General features: G+C 38.6%; 1 protein-coding gene and 14 non-coding genes across 21 annotated transcripts in view; 14 read left to right on the forward strand and 1 right to left on the reverse strand.

Moving 5' to 3' along the window:
- Positions 1-13,222, reverse strand: part of MYO15A (myosin XVA) — a 197,667-nt gene that overhangs the window by 17,395 nt on the left and 167,050 nt on the right. The gene's annotated exons all lie outside the window — the stretch shown is intronic.
- Positions 604-676, forward strand: TRNAR-CCU (transfer RNA arginine (anticodon CCU)). The gene has a single exon. It is a non-coding gene; the product is annotated as a tRNA-Arg (tRNA).
- On the forward strand, positions 1,275-1,347 carry TRNAR-CCU (transfer RNA arginine (anticodon CCU)). Its single transcript has one exon. It is a non-coding gene; the product is annotated as a tRNA-Arg (tRNA).
- TRNAR-UCU (transfer RNA arginine (anticodon UCU)) lies at positions 1,878-1,950 on the forward strand. The gene has a single exon. It is a non-coding gene; the product is annotated as a tRNA-Arg (tRNA).
- TRNAR-CCU (transfer RNA arginine (anticodon CCU)) lies at positions 2,214-2,286 on the forward strand. The gene has a single exon. It is a non-coding gene; the product is annotated as a tRNA-Arg (tRNA).
- On the forward strand, positions 4,052-4,124 carry TRNAR-UCU (transfer RNA arginine (anticodon UCU)). Its single transcript has one exon. It is a non-coding gene; the product is annotated as a tRNA-Arg (tRNA).
- TRNAR-CCU (transfer RNA arginine (anticodon CCU)) lies at positions 4,387-4,459 on the forward strand. The gene has a single exon. It is a non-coding gene; the product is annotated as a tRNA-Arg (tRNA).
- On the forward strand, positions 4,724-4,796 carry TRNAR-CCU (transfer RNA arginine (anticodon CCU)). Its single transcript has one exon. It is a non-coding gene; the product is annotated as a tRNA-Arg (tRNA).
- TRNAR-CCU (transfer RNA arginine (anticodon CCU)) lies at positions 5,729-5,801 on the forward strand. The gene has a single exon. It is a non-coding gene; the product is annotated as a tRNA-Arg (tRNA).
- Positions 7,228-7,300, forward strand: TRNAR-UCU (transfer RNA arginine (anticodon UCU)). Its single transcript has one exon. It is a non-coding gene; the product is annotated as a tRNA-Arg (tRNA).
- TRNAR-CCU (transfer RNA arginine (anticodon CCU)) lies at positions 7,563-7,635 on the forward strand. The gene has a single exon. It is a non-coding gene; the product is annotated as a tRNA-Arg (tRNA).
- TRNAR-CCU (transfer RNA arginine (anticodon CCU)) lies at positions 7,900-7,972 on the forward strand. The gene has a single exon. It is a non-coding gene; the product is annotated as a tRNA-Arg (tRNA).
- On the forward strand, positions 10,090-10,162 carry TRNAR-CCU (transfer RNA arginine (anticodon CCU)). The gene has a single exon. It is a non-coding gene; the product is annotated as a tRNA-Arg (tRNA).
- Positions 11,094-11,166, forward strand: TRNAR-CCU (transfer RNA arginine (anticodon CCU)). The gene has a single exon. It is a non-coding gene; the product is annotated as a tRNA-Arg (tRNA).
- On the forward strand, positions 11,657-11,729 carry TRNAR-CCU (transfer RNA arginine (anticodon CCU)). Its single transcript has one exon. It is a non-coding gene; the product is annotated as a tRNA-Arg (tRNA).

Raw genomic sequence — 13,222 nt, forward strand, 5'->3', positions numbered from 1 at the left:
CTTCACAAGGAATATATAAATCAGTGGACGTTGGTGACAATTATCAACATGGATAAAGCAGAGGGGACGGAAGGGGAAAATACATACCAATTCTTTTTTATTATTGTGAGTTTAATTTTCGAATTAAAGCTTTCGTGACTGCAGGAATTCATATTCTTGGTTCTTTCGGTAAAGTCCCTTCCATGTGACTTTACTGAAAAAACCAACAATATTGTGAGTTCATTTAAGAAGTCTGCACATGAGCCAGATTTTCATCCCGTATATGCAGCCCCAGTGGCCTAATGTATAAGGCCCTGGCCTCCAAAGCCACAGAATGTGGGTTTGAGTCCCACCTGGGGTAGCTTAAACAATAAATATACATTTTATAAAGTGAAGATTTATTCCACATGCAGTCATTCCACTAAGTTTACTAATCTGATAATATAATACATCATGCCACTGTGCCTTTAGAAGAGATATTTAAATCAGTGTACGTTGGTGACAATTATCAACATTGATTAAGTAGAGCGGACAAAAGGGGAAAATACATATCCATTTTTATAATTATTGTGAGTTTATTTAAGAAATCTGCACAAAAGTCAGGTTTTCATCATGTGATACGTAGCCCCTGTGGCCTAATGGATAAGGCACTGGCCTCCTAAGCCAGGGATTGTGGGTTCGAGTCCCACCGGGGGTAGCGGGGCTGTGAATGTGCATTTTGTAAGGTGAAGATTTGTTCCACATGTGGGCATTACGCTGAGTTTACGAATCTGATAATATAAAACATCATGCCACTGTGCCTATAGAAGAGAGTTTTAAATCAGTGTAATTTTGTGACAATTATCGACATTGATTAAGTAGAGAGGATAAAAAGGGACTGGCCTCCTAAGCCAGGGATTGTGGGTTTGAATTCCAACTGGGGTAGCTGAGCAATTAATGTACGTTTTGTAAGGTGAAGATTTAGTCAACATGTGGTCATTATGCGAAGTTTACGAATCGGATAATGTAAAACATCATGCCACTGTGCCTTCAGAAAAGAGTTATAAATCAGTGGATGTTGGTGACAATTATCAACATGGATAAGGCAGAGGGGACGAAAGGGGTAAATATACATACATTTCTTTTTTTATTATTGTGAGTTTAAATTTCGATTTAAAGCTTTCGTGATTGCAGGGATTCATATTCTTGGTTCTTTCGGTAAGTCACGTAGAAGGGACTTTACCGAAAGAACCAAGAATATTGTGAATTTATTTAAGAAGTCTACACGTAAGCCAGGATTTAATAAAGTATATGTAGCCCCAGTGGCCTAATGGATAAGGCACTGGCCTCCTAAGCCAGGGATTGTGGGTTCGAGTCCCACCTGGGGTAGCGGAGCTGTGAATGTGCATTTTGTAAGGTGAAGATTTATTCAACCTGTGGTCATTACACAAAGTTTATGAATCTGAAGAGTGTTAAATAGGCGTTATTTTGTGACAATTATCAACCTTGATTGAGTAGAAGACAAAAAGGGGAAAATACATATCCATTTTTACGTTGTGAGTTTATTTAAGACGTCTGAACATAAGCCAGGTTTTCATCATTCTACATGTATCCCCTTTGGCCTAATGGATAAGGCACTGGCCTCCTAACCTAGGGATTGTGGGTTTAAGTCCCACCTGGTGGTAGTTGAGAAAAAGTTGTTCATTTTGTAACATACAAATGTTAAGTTTATGAATCTGACAATGAAAATCGAATGTGACACTGTGCCTACAGAAGAGAGTTTAAAAATATATATTTGTTGACAATTATCAACATTGATGAAGCAGAGCGGACAAAAGAAGAAAATATGTAACCATTTTAATAATTGAGTGAATTTAGAATGTCTGCCTATTATAAAGGTTTTCATCATGCAGCATGTAACCCCAGTGGCCTAATGGATAAGGCACTGGCCTTCTAAGCCAGGGATTGTGGGTTCGAGTCCCACCTGGGGTAGCTGGGCAACAAATATACATTTTGTAAGGTGAAGATTTATTCCACATGCGGTCATTCCACTAAGTTTACGAATCGGATAGTGTAAAACATCATGCCACTGTGCCTTCAGAAAAGAGTTATAAATCAGTGTACGTTGGTGACAATTATCAACATTGATTAAGTAGAGCGGACAAAAGGGGAAAATACATATCCATTTTTATAATTATTGTGAGTTTATTTAAGAAATCTGCACAAAAGTCAGGTTTTCATTCATGCTATACATAGCCCCTGTGGCCTAATGGATAAGGCACTGGCCTCCTAAGCCAGGGATTGTGGGTTCGAGTCCCACCGGGGGTAGCGGAGCTGTGAATGTGAATTTTGTAAGGTGAAGATATGTTCCACATGTGGGCATTACGCTAAGTTTACGAATCTGATAATATAAAACATCATGCCACTGTGCCTATAGAAGAGAGTTTTAAATCAGTGTAATTTTGTGACAATTATCAACATTGATTAAGTAGAGAGGATAAAAAGGGACTGGCCTCCTAAGCCAGGGATTGTGGGTTTGAGTTCCAAATGGGGTAGCTGAGCAATGAATGTACGTTTTGTAAGGTGAAGATTTAGTCAGCATGTGGTCATTACGCGAAGTTTACGAATCGGATAATGTAAAACATCATGCCACTGTGCCTTCAGAAGAGAGTAATAAATCAGTGGACGTTGGTGACAATTATCAACATGGATAAAGCAGAGGGGACGAAAGGGGTAAATATACATCAATTTCTTTTTTTTATTATTGTGAGTTTAAATTTCGATTTAAAGCTTTCATGACTGCAGGGATTCATATTCTTGGTTCTTTCGGTAAGTCACGTAGAAGGGACTTTACCGAAAGAACCAAGAATATTGTGAGTTTATTTAAGGAGTCTACACATTAGCCAGGTTTTAATAAAGTATATGTAGCCCCAGTGGCCTAATGGATAAGGCACTGGCCTAAGCCAGGGATTGTGGGTTCGAGTCCCACCTGGGGTAGCTTATACAATAAATATACATTTTATAAGGTGAAGATTTATTCCACATGCAGTCATTCCACTAAGTTTACTAATCTGATAATATCATACATCATGCCACTGTGCCTTTAGAAGAGATATTTAAATCAGTGTACGTTGGTGACAATTATCAACATTGATTAAGTAGAGCGGGGAAAATACATATCCATTTTTAGAATTATTGTGAGTTTATTTAAGAAGTCTGCCAAAAGTCAGGTTTTCATCATGCTTTACGTACCCCCTGTGGCCTAATGGATAAGGCACTGACCTCCTAAGGCAGGGATTGTGGGTTCGAGTCCCACCGGGGGTAGCGGAGCTGTGAATGTGAATTTTGTAAGGTGAAGATTTATTCCACACGTGGGCATTATGGTAAGTTTACGAATCTGATCATATAAAACATCATGGCACTGTGCCTATAGAAGAGAGTTTTAAATCAGTGTAATTTTGTGACAATCATCAACATTGATTAAGTAGAGAGGATAAAAAGGGACTGGCCTTCTAAGCCAGGGATTGTGGGTTTGAGTTCCTACCTGGGGTAGCTGAGGAACAAATGTCTATTAGTAAGGTGAAGATTTATTCAACATGTGGTCATTACACAAAGTTTATTAATCTGAAGAGAGTTTTAAATAGGCGTAATTTTGTGACAATTATCAACATTGATTAAGTAGAGGACAAAAAGGGGAAAATACATATCCATTTTTATGTTGTGAGTTTATTTAAGACGTCTGTACATAAGCCAGGTTTTCATCATTCTACATGCATCCGCTGTGGCCTAATGGAGAAGGCACTGGCCTCCTAACCTGGGGATTGTGGGTTTGAGTCCCACCTGGTGGTAGTGGAGAAAAACTTGCCCATTTCGTAACATATAAATGTTAAGTTTATGAATCTGACAATGAGAATCGAATGTGACACTGTGCCTACAGAAGAGAGTTTAAAAAAATATATATTTGGTGACAATTATCAACATTTATAAAAGAAAGCAGAGCAGACAAAAGAAGAAAATATGTAACCAATTTAATAATTATTGAGTGAATTTAGAATGTCTGCCCATTAGCAAGGTTTTCATCATGCAGCATGTAGCCCCAGTGGCCTAATGGATAAGGTACTGGCCTTCTAAGCCAGGGATTGTGGGTTCGAGTCCCACCTGGGGTAGCTGAGCAACAAATGTACATTTTGTAAGGTGAAGATTTATTCCACATGCGGTCATTCCACTAAGTTTACGAATCGGATAGTGTAAAACATCATGCCACTGTGCCTTCAGAAAAGAGTTATAAATCAGTGTACGTTGGTGACAATTATCAACATTGACTAAGTAGAGCGGACAAAAGGGGAAAATACATATCCATTTTTATAATTATTGTGAGTTTATTTTAAAAATCTGCACAAAAGTCAGGTTTTCGACATGCTATACATAGCCCCTGTGGCCTAATGGATAAGGCACTGGCCTCCTAAGCCAGGGATTGTGGGTTCGAGTCCCACCTGGGGTAGCTTAAACAATAAATATACATTTTATAAAGTGAAGATTTATTCCACATGCAGTCATTCCACTAAGTTTACTAATCTGATAATATAATACATCATGCCACTGTGCCTTTAGAAGAGGTATTTAAATCAGTGTACGTTGGTGACAATTATCAACATTGATTAAGTAGAGCGGACAAAAGGGGAAAATACATATCCATTTTTATAATTATTGTGAGTTTATTTAAGAAATCTGCACAAAAGTCAGGTTTTCATTCATGCTATACATAGCCCCTGTGGCCTAATGGATAAGGCACTGGCCTCCTAAGCCAGGGATTGTGGGTTCGAGTCCCACCGGGGGTAGCGGAGCTGTGAATGTGAATTTTGTAAGGTGAAGATTTATTCCACATGTGGGCATTACGCTGAGTTTACGAATCTGATAATATAAAACATCATGCCACTGTGCCTATAGAAGAGAGTTTTAAATCAGTGTAATTTTGTGACAATTATCAACATTGATTAAGTAGAGAGGATAAAAAGGGACTGGCCTCCTAAGCCAGGGATTGTGGGTTTGAGTTCCAACTGGGGTAGCTGAGCAATTAATGTACGTTTTGTAAGGTGAAGATTTAGTCAACATGTGGTCATTACGCGAAGTTTACGAATCGGATAATGTAAAACATCATGCCACTGTGCCTTCAGAAAAGAGTTATAAATCAGTGGACGTTGGTGACAATTATCAACATGGATAAGGCAGAGGGGACGAAAGGGGTAAATATACATCAATTTCTTTTTTTATTATTGTGAGTTTAAATTTCGATTTAAAGCTTTCGTGACTGCAGGGATTCATATTCTTGGTTCTTTCGGTAAGTCACGTAGAAGGGACTTTACCGAAAGAACCAAGAATATTGTGAGTTTATTTAAGAAGTCTACACGTAAGCCAGGTTTTAATAAAGTATATGTAGCCCCAGTGGCCTAATGGATAAGGCACTGGCCTAAGCCAGGGATTGTGGGTTCGAGTCCCACCTGGGGTAGCTTAAACAATAAATATACATTTTATAAAGTGAAGATTTATTCCACATGCAGTCATTCCACTAAGTTTACTAATCTGATAATATAATACATCATGCCACTGTGCCTTTAGAAGAGGTATTTAAATCAGTGTACGTTGGTGACAATTATCAACATTGATTAAGTAGAGCGGACAAAAGGGGAAAATACATATCCATTTTTATAATTATTGTGAGTTTATTTAAGAAATCTGCACAAAAGTCAGGTTTTCATTCATGCTATACATAGCCCCTGTGGCCTAATGGATAAGGCACTGGCCTCCTAAGCCAGGGATTGTGGGTTCGAGTCCCACCGGGGGTAGCGGAGCTGTGAATGTGAATTTTGTAAGGTGAAGATTTATTCCACATGTGGGCATTACGCTGAGTTTACGAATCTGATAATATAAAACATCATGCCACTGTGCCTATAGAAGAGAGTTTTAAATCAGTGTAATTTTGTGACAATTATCAACATTGATTAAGTAGAGAGGATAAAAAGGGACTGGCCTCCTAAGCCAGGGATTGTGGGTTTGAGTTCCAAATGGGGTAGCTGAGCAAATAATGTACGTTTTGTAAGGTGAAGATTTAGTCAACATGTGGTCAATACGCTAAGTTTACGAATCGGATAATATAAAACATCATGCCACTGTGCCTTCAGAAGAGAGTTATAAATCAGTGGACGTTGGTGACAATTATCAACATGGATAAAGCAGAGGGGACGAAAGGTGAAAATACATATCCATTTTTATGTTGTGAGTTTATTTAAGAAGTCTGTACATAAGCCAGGTTTTCATCATTCTACATGTAGGCCCCGTGGCCTAATGGATAAGGCATTGCCCTCCTAAGCTAGGGATTGTGAGTTCGAGTCCCACCTGGCGTAGCTAAACAACAAATATGCATTTTCTAAGGTGAAGATTTATTCCACATGCGGATCATTCCAATAAGTTTACTAATCTGATAATATAATACATCATGCCACTGTGCCTTTAGAAGAGGTATTTAAATCAGTGTACGTTGGTGACAATTATCAACATTGATTAAGTAGAGCGGACAAAAGGGGAAAATACATATCCAATTTTATAATTATTGTGAGTTTATTTAAGAAATCTGCACAAAAGTCAGGTTTTCATCATGCTGTACGTAGCCCCTGTGGCCTAATGGATAAGTCACTGGCCTCCTAAGCCAGGGATTGTGGGTCGAGTCCCACCGGGGTAGCGGAGCTGTGAATGTGCATTTTGTAAGGTGAAGATTTATTCAACCTGTGGCCATTACACTAAGTTTATGAATCTGAAGAGTTTTAAATAGGCGTAATTTTGTGACAATTATCAACCTTGATTGAGTAGAGGACAAAAAGGGGAAAATACATATCCATTTTTACGTTGTGAGTTTATTTAAGACGTCTGTACATAAGCCAGGTTTTCATCATTCTGCATGTATCCCCTTTGGCCTAATGGATAAGGCACTGGCCTCCAAACCTAGGGATTGTGGGTTTAAGTCCCACCTGGTGGTAGTTGAGAAAAAGTTGTTCATTTTGTAACATACAAATGTTAAGTTTATGAATCTGACAATGAAAATCGAATGTGACACTGTGCCTACAGAAGAGAGTTTAAAAAATATATATTTGTTGACAATTATCAACATTGATGAAGCAGAGCGGACAAAAGAAGAAAATATGTAACCATTTTAATAATAATTGAGTGAATTTAGAATGTCTGCCCATTAGCAAGGTTTTCATCATGCAGCATGTAGCCCCAGTGGCCTAATGGATAAGGCACTGGCCTTCTAAGCCAGGGATTGTGGGTTCGAGTCCCACCTGGGGTAGCTGGGCAACAAATATACATTTTGTAAGGTGAAGATTTATTCCACATGCGGTCATTCCACTAAGTTTACGAATCGGATAGTGTAAAACATCATGCCACTGTGCCTTCAGAAAAGAGTTATAAATCAGTGTACGTTGGTGACAATTATCAACATTGACTAAGTAGAGCGGACAAAAGGGGAAAATACATATCCATTTTTATAATTATTGTGAGTTTATTTTAAAAATCTGCACAAAAGTCAGGTTTTCGACATGCTATACATAGCCCCTGTGGCCTAATGGATAAGGCACTGGCCTCCTAAGCCAGGGATTGTGGGTTCGAGTCCCACCTGGGGTAGCTTAAACAATAAATATACATTTTATAAAGTGAAGATTTATTCCACATGCAGTCATTCCACTAAGTTTACTAATCTGATAATATAATACATCATGCCACTGTGCCTTTAGAAGAGGTATTTAAATCAGTGTACGTTGGTGACAATTATCAACATTGATTAAGTAGAGCGGACAAAAGGGGAAAATACATATCCATTTTTATAATTATTGTGAGTTTATTTAAGAAATCTGCACAAAAGTCAGGTTTTCATTCATGCTATACATAGCCCCTGTGGCCTAATGGATAAGGCACTGGCCTCCTAAGCCAGGGATTGTGGGTTCGAGTCCCACCGGGGGTAGCGGAGCTGTGAATGTGAATTTTGTAAGGTGAAGATTTATTCCACATGTGGGCATTACGCTGAGTTTACGAATCTGATAATATAAAACATCATGCCACTGTGCCTATAGAAGAGAGTTTTAAATCAGTGTAATTTTGTGACAATTATCAACATTGATTAAGTAGAGAGGATAAAAAGGGACTGGCCTCCTAAGCCAGGGATTGTGGGTTTGAGTTCCAACTGGGGTAGCTGAGCAATTAATGTACGTTTTGTAAGGTGAAGATTTAGTCAACATGTGGTCATTACGCGAAGTTTACGAATCGGATAATGTAAAACATCATGCCACTGTGCCTTCAGAAAAGAGTTATAAATCAGTGGACGTTGGTGACAATTATCAACATGGATAAGGCAGAGGGGACGAAAGGGGTAAATATACATCAATTTCTTTTTTTATTATTGTGAGTTTAAATTTCGATTTAAAGCTTTCGTGACTGCAGGGATTCATATTCTTGGTTCTTTCGGTAAGTCACGTAGAAGGGACTTTACCGAAAGAACCAAGAATATTGTGAGTTTATTTAAGAAGTCTACACGTAAGCCAGGTTTTAATAAAGTATATGTAGCCCCAGTGGCCTAATGGATAAGGCACTGGCCTAAGCCAGGGATTGTGGGTTCGAGTCCCACCTGGGGTAGCTTATACAATAAATATACATTTTATAAGGTGAAGATTTATTCCACATGCAGTCATTCCACTAATTTTACTAATCTGATAATATAGTACATCATGCCACTGTGCCTACAGAAGAGATATTTAAATCAGTGTACGTTGGTGACAATTATCAACAATGATTAAGTAGAGAGGACAAAAGGGGAAAATACAAATCCATTTTTATAATTATTGTGAGTTTATTTAAGAAGTCTACACAAAAGTCAGGTTTTCATCATGCTATACGTAGCCCCTGTGGCCTAATGGATCCCTGGCCTCCTAAGCCAGGGATTGTGGGTTCGAGTCCCACCGGGGGTAGCGGAGCTGTGAATGTGCATTTTGTAAGGTGAAGATTTATTCCACATGCGGGCATTACGCTAAGTTTACGAATCTGATAATATAAAACATCATGCCACTGTGCCTATAGAAGAGAGTTTTAAATCAGTGTAATTTTGTGACAATTATCAACATTAAGTAGAGAGGATAAAAAGGGACTGGCCTTCTAAGCCAGGGATTGTGGGTTTGAGTTCCTACCTGGGGTAGCTGGGGAACAAATGTCTATTAGTAAGGTGAAGATTTATTCAACATGTGGTCATTACACAAAGTTTATGAATCTGAAGAGAGTTTTAAATAGGCGTAATTTTGTGACAATTATCAACATTGATTAAGTAGAGGACAAAAAGGGGAAAATACATATCCATTTTTATAATTATTGTGAGTTTATTTTAGAAGTCTGTACATAAGCCAGATTTTCATCATGCTACAGGCAGCCCCAGTGGCCTAATGAATAAAGGACTGGCCTCCTAAGCCAGGGATTGTGGGTTTGAGTTCCAACTGGGGTAGCTGAGCAAATAATGTACGTTTTGTAAGGTGAAGATTTAGTCAACATGTGGTCAATACGCTAAGTTTACGAATCGGATAATGTAAAACATCATGCCACTGTGCCTTCAGAAGAGAGTTATAAATCAGTGGACGTTGGTGACAATTATCAACATGGATAAAGCAGAGGGGACGAAAGGTGAAAATACATATCCATTTTTATGTTGTGAGTTTATTTAAGAAGTCTGTACATAAGCCAGGTTTTCATCATTCTACATGTAGGCCCCGTGGCCTAATGGATAAGGCATTGCCCTCCTAAGCTAGGGATTGTGAGTTCGAGTCCCACCTGGCGTAGCTAAACAACAAATATGCATTTTCTAAGGTGAAGATTTATTCCACATGCGGATCATTCCAATAAGTTTACTAATCTGATAATATAATACATCATGCCACTGTGCCTTTAGAAGAGATTTAAATCAGTGTACGTTGGTGACAATTATCAACATTGATTAAGTAGAGCGGACAAAAGGGGAAAATACATTTCCATTTTTATAATTATTGTGAGTTTATTTAAGAAATCTGCACAAAAGTCAGGTTTTCATTCATGCTATACATAGCCCCTGTGGCCTAATGGATAAGGCACTGGCCTCCTAAGCCAGGGATTGTGGGTTCGAGTCCCACCGGGGGTAGCGGAGCTGTGAATGTGAATTTTGTAAGGTGAAGATTTATTCCACATGTGGGCATTACGCTGAGTTTACGAATCTGATAATATAAAACATCATGCCACTGTGCCTATAGAAGAGAGTTTTAAATCAGTGTAATTTTGTGACAATTATCAACATTGATTAAGTAGAGAGGATAAAAAGGGACTGGCCTCCTAAGCCAGGGATTGTGGGTTTGAGTTCCAACTGGGGTAGCTGAGCAATTAATGTACGTTTTGTAAGGTGAAGATTTAGTCAACATGTGGTCATTACGCGAAGTTTACGAATCGGATAATGTAAAACATCATGCCACTGTGCCTTCAGAAAAGAGTTATAAATCAGTGGACGTTGGTGACAATTATCAACATGGATAAGGCAGAGGGGACGAAAGGGGTAAATATACATCAATTTCTTTTTTTATTATTGTGAGTTTAAATTTCGATTTAAAGCTTTCGTGACTGCAGGGATTCATATTCTTGGTTCTTTCGGTAAGTCACGTAGAAGGGACTTTACCGAAAGAACCAAGAATATTGTGAGTTTATTTAAGAAGTCTACACGTAAGCCAGGTTTTAATAAAGTATATGTAGCCCCAGTGGCCTAATGGATAAGGCACTGGCCTAAGCCAGGGATTGTGGGTTCGAGTCCCACCTGGGGTAGCTTAAACAATAAATATACATTTTATAAAGTGAAGATTTATTCCACATGCAGTCATTCCACTAAGTTTACTAATCTGATAATATAATACATCATGCCACTGTGCCTTTAGAAGAGGTATTTAAATCAGTGTACGTTGGTGACAATTATCAACATTGATTAAGTAGAGCGGACAAAAGGGGAAAATACATATCCAATTTTATAATTATTGTGAGTTTATTTAAGAAATCTGCACAAAAGGCAGGTTTTCATCATGCTATACGTAGCCCCTGTGGCCTAATGGATAAGGCACTGGCCTCCTAAGCCAGGGATTGTGGGTTCGAGTCCCACCAGGGGTAGCGGAGCTGTGATTGTGCATTTTGTAAGGTGAAGATATGTTCCACATGTGGGCATTACGCTGAGTTTACGAATCTGATAATATAAAACATCATGCCACTGTGCCTATAGAAGAGAGTTTTAAATCAGTGTAATTTTGTGACAATTATCAACATTGATTAAGTAGAGAGGATAAAAAGGGACTGGCCTCCTAAGCCAGGGATTGTGGGTTTGAGTTCCAAATGGGGTAGCTGAGCAATGAATGTACGTTTTGTAAGGTGAAGATTTAGTCAGCATGTGGTCATTACGCGAAGTTTACGAATCGGATAGTGTAAAACATCATGCCACTGTGCCTTCAGAAAAGAGTTATAAATCAGTGTACGTTGGTGACAATTATCAACATTGATTAAGTAGAGCGGACAAAAGGGGAAAATACATATCCATTTTTATAATTATTGTGAGTTTATTTAAGAAATCTGCACAAAAGTCAGGTTTTCATTCATGCTATACATAGCCCCTGTGGCCTAATGGATAAGGCACTGGCCTCCTAAGCCAGGGATTGTGGGTTCGAGTCCCACCGGGGGTAGCGGAGCTGTGAATGTGAATTTTGTAAGGTGAAGATTTATTCCACATGTGGGCATTACGCTGAGTTTACGAATCTGATAATATAAAACATCATGCCACTGTGCCTATAGAAGAGAGTTTTAAATCAGTGTAATTTTGTGACAATTATCAACATTGATTAAGTAGAGAGGATAAAAAGGGACTGGCCTCCTAAGCCAGGGATTGTGGGTTTGAGTTCCAACTGGGGTAGCTGAGCAATTAATGTACGTTTTGTAAGGTGAAGATTTAGTCAACATGTGGTCATTACGCGAAGTTTACGAATCGGATAATGTAAAACATCATGCCACTGTGCCTTCAGAAAAGAGTTATAAATCAGTGGACGTTGGTGACAATTATCAACATGGATAAGGCAGAGGGGACGAAAGGGGTAAATATACATCAATTTCTTTTTTTATTATTGTGAGTTTAAATTTCGATTTAAAGCTTTCGTGACTGCAGGGATTCATATTCTTGGTTCTTTCGGTAAGTCACGTAGAAGGGACTTTACCGAAAGAACCAAGAATATTGTGAGTTTATTTAAGAAGTCTACACGTAAGCCAGGTTTTAATAAAGTATATGTAGCCCCAGTGGCCTAATGGATAAGGCACTGGCCTAAGCCAGGGATTGTGGGTTCGAGTCCCACCTGGGGTAGCTTATACAATAAATATACATTTTATAAGGTGAAGATTTATTCCACATGCAGTCATTCCACTAATTTTACTAATCTGATAATATAGTACATCATGCCACTGTGCCTACAGAAGAGATATTTAAATCAGTGTACGTTGGTGACAATTATCAACAATGATTAAGTAGAGAGGACAAAAGGGGAAAATACAAATCCATTTTTATAATTATTGTGAGTTTATTTAAGAAGTCTACACAAAAGTCAGGTTTTCATCATGCTATACGTAGCCCCTGTGGCCTAATGGATCCCTGGCCTCCTAAGCCAGGGATTGTGGGTTCGAGTCCCACCGGGGGTAGCGGAGCTGTGAATGTGCATTTTGTAAGGTGAAGATTTATTCCACATGCGGGCATTACGCTAAGTTTACGAATCTGATAATATAAAACATCATGCCACTGTGCCTATAGAAGAGAGTTTTAAATCAGTGTAATTTTGTGACAATTATCAACATTAAGTAGAGAGGATAAAAAGGGACTGGCCTTCTAAGCCAGGGATTGTGGGTTTGAGTTCCTACCTGGGGTAGCTGGGGAACAAATGTCTATTAGTAAGGTGAAGATTTATTCAACATGTGGTCATTACACAAAGTTTATGAATCTGAAGAGAGTTTTAAATAGGCGTAATTTTGTGACAATTATCAACATTGATTAAGTAGAGGACAAAAAGGGGAAAATACATATCCATTTTTATAATTATTGTGAGTTTATTTTAGAAGTCTGTACATAAGCCAGATTTTCATCATGCTACAGGCAGCCCCAGTGGCCTAATGAATAAAGGACTGGCCTCCTAAGCCA

The sequence above is a fragment of the Petromyzon marinus genome, chromosome 26, assembly GCF_048934315.1.
Source record: "Petromyzon marinus isolate PM22_M1 ecotype Great Lakes invasive population chromosome 26, UKy_Petmar_22M1.pri1.0, whole genome shotgun sequence".
In the NCBI taxonomy this organism is placed as follows: domain Eukaryota; kingdom Metazoa; phylum Chordata; class Hyperoartia; order Petromyzontiformes; family Petromyzontidae; genus Petromyzon; species Petromyzon marinus.